Here is a 2,500-nt window from a genome sequence, read left to right on the forward strand (position 1 = left end):
CTAGAAATTGGCGGGGATGTGTCTCTTGTGGCTCACGGGGCTGTTCGGGTCGCACAGAAATCCCTGGGAATGGGAAAACGGGTCATTTTCGTGTTGCCACATTGCGTACGAACCGCATGAAACTTCCAGAGGCATTTGCAGCAGGAATGCATGTGCACTCAAAAACTTCTATATGTTTCACGGATAGACCCCGTGAAACGCTAGAAATTGGCGGGGATGTGTCTCTTGTGGCTCACGGGGCTGTTAGGGTGGCACAGAACTCCCTCGGAATGGGAAAAGGGGTCATTTTCGTGTTGCCACATTGCATAGGAACGCCATGAAACTTCCAGAGGCATTTGCAGCAGAAAGGCACGTGCACTCAAAAATTTTAATATTTTTCACGCATAGACCCCGTCAAACGCTAGAAGTTGGCGGGGATGTCTCTCTTGTGGCTCACGGGGCTGTTAGGGTCGCACAGAAATGCCTCGGAATGGGAAAACGGGTCATTTTTGTGTGGCCACATTGCATAGGAACGGCATGAAACTTCCAGAGGCATTTGCAGCAGGAATGCATGTGCACTCAAAAACGTCTATATTTTTCACGGATAGACCCCGTGAAACGCTATAAATTGGCGGGGATGTCTCTCTTGTGGCTCACGGGCGCTGTTAGTTAGGGTCGCACAGAAATCCCTCGGAATGGGAAAAGGGGTCATTTTCGTGTTGCCACATTGCGTACGAACGGCATGAAACTTCCAGAGGCATCTGCAGCAGAAATGCATGTGCACTCAAAAACGTCTATATTTTTCACGGATAGACCCCGTGAAACGCTAGAAATTGGCGGGGATGTGTCTCTTGTGGCTCACGGGGCTGTTAGGGTCGCACAGAAATCCCTCGGAATGGGAAAACGGGTCATTTTCGTGTTGCCACAATTGGCATACGAACGGCATGAAACTTCCAGAGGCATTTGCAGCAGAAATGCATGTGCACTCAAAAACGTGAATATTTTTTCACGGATAGACCCCGTCAAACGCTCGAATTTGGCGGGGATGTTTCTCTTGTGGGTCACGGGGCTGTTCGGCTCGCACAGAACTCCCTTGGTCCACCTGATTCGTGCATACAGGCAGCAACTAAAACTCTGTAAACCTGCTGTGAGGACATCTAAACAGTGGACCAGTGAGGCTGTGGAAGATTTGCGGGCGTGCTTAGACTGTACTGACTGGGATATGTTCACGACTGCTACCAATAGTCTGGATGAACTCACAGAGGCTGTGTACATCAGCTTCTGTGAGGACTGCTGTATCCCAACACGTACCAGGGTGAACTTTAACAACAACAAGCCCTGGTTCTCAGCAAAGCTCAAAAGGTTGAGGTTGGAGAAGGAGGAAGCGTTTAGGAGTGGGGATAGAGACAGATTCAAGGAGTCGAAGAACAGGTTTAGCAAAGCGGTGAGAGAGGCTAAACGACTGTACTCAGAGACACTAAAACACCAGTTCTCTACTAACGACGCTGCTTCTGTCTGCCAAAGGGCTCAGGCACATCACCAACTACAAACCCAGAGCGCCCCACACCACTAACGACTCCCGCCTAGCCAACGACCTGAACGAGTTCTACCGTAGATTTGAAAGACAATTGGACTGTCCTGAACCACCCCTTCCCACCCAAGAGGCCCCATCCCCCACCCATACTACAGAAACGACTCTCTCCTTTCAGGAGGGAGAAGTTAATGGGCTTTTCAAGAGGCAGAATCCACGCAAAGCAGCCGGGCCGGACTCTGTCTCTCCAGCCACCCTCAGGCACTGCGCTGGCCAGCTGTCTCCGGTGTTCACCAACATCTTTAACACCTCCCTGGAGACATGCCATGTACCAGCCTGTCTCAAGTCCTCCACCATCATCGCTGTGCCCAAAAAGCTAAGGCCAACAGGACTAAATGATTACAGACCGGTCGCCCTTACATCTGTGGTAATGAAGTCTTTTGAGCGCCTGCTCCTGGCACACCTCAAAGCCATCACAGACCCTCTCCTGGACCCCCTTCAGTTTGCCTACAGAGCCAACAGGTCTGTGGACGACGCAGTTAACATGGCCCTCCACTTCACCCTACAGCATGTGGACGCCCCAGCATCCTACGCCAGGATCCTGTTTGTGGACTTCAGCTCTGCCTTCAACACCATCATCCCTGCCCTGCTTCAGGACAAGCTCTTCCAGCTGAACGTGCCCTACTCCACCTGCAGGTGGATCACAGACTTCCTCTCTGACAGGAAGCAGTGCGTTAAGCCGGGAACAGAAGTCTCTGACTCCAGGTCCATCAGCACGGGAACTCCTCAGGGCTGCGTCCTTTGCCCACTGCTCTTCTCCCTGTATACCAACAGCTGCGCCTCCAATCATCTGTCCGTCAAACTCTTGAAGTTTGTCGGACGACACCACCCTCATTGGGCTGATCTCTGGTGGGGATGAGTCTGACTATAGGTGGGAAGCTGACAACCTGGTGACCTGGTGTAGCCAGAACAACTTAGAGCTAAATGCTC

Source organism: Petromyzon marinus, unplaced genomic scaffold, assembly GCF_048934315.1.
Source record: "Petromyzon marinus isolate PM22_M1 ecotype Great Lakes invasive population unplaced genomic scaffold, UKy_Petmar_22M1.pri1.0 PM_G_Scaffold_149, whole genome shotgun sequence".
NCBI lineage: Eukaryota > Metazoa > Chordata > Hyperoartia > Petromyzontiformes > Petromyzontidae > Petromyzon > Petromyzon marinus.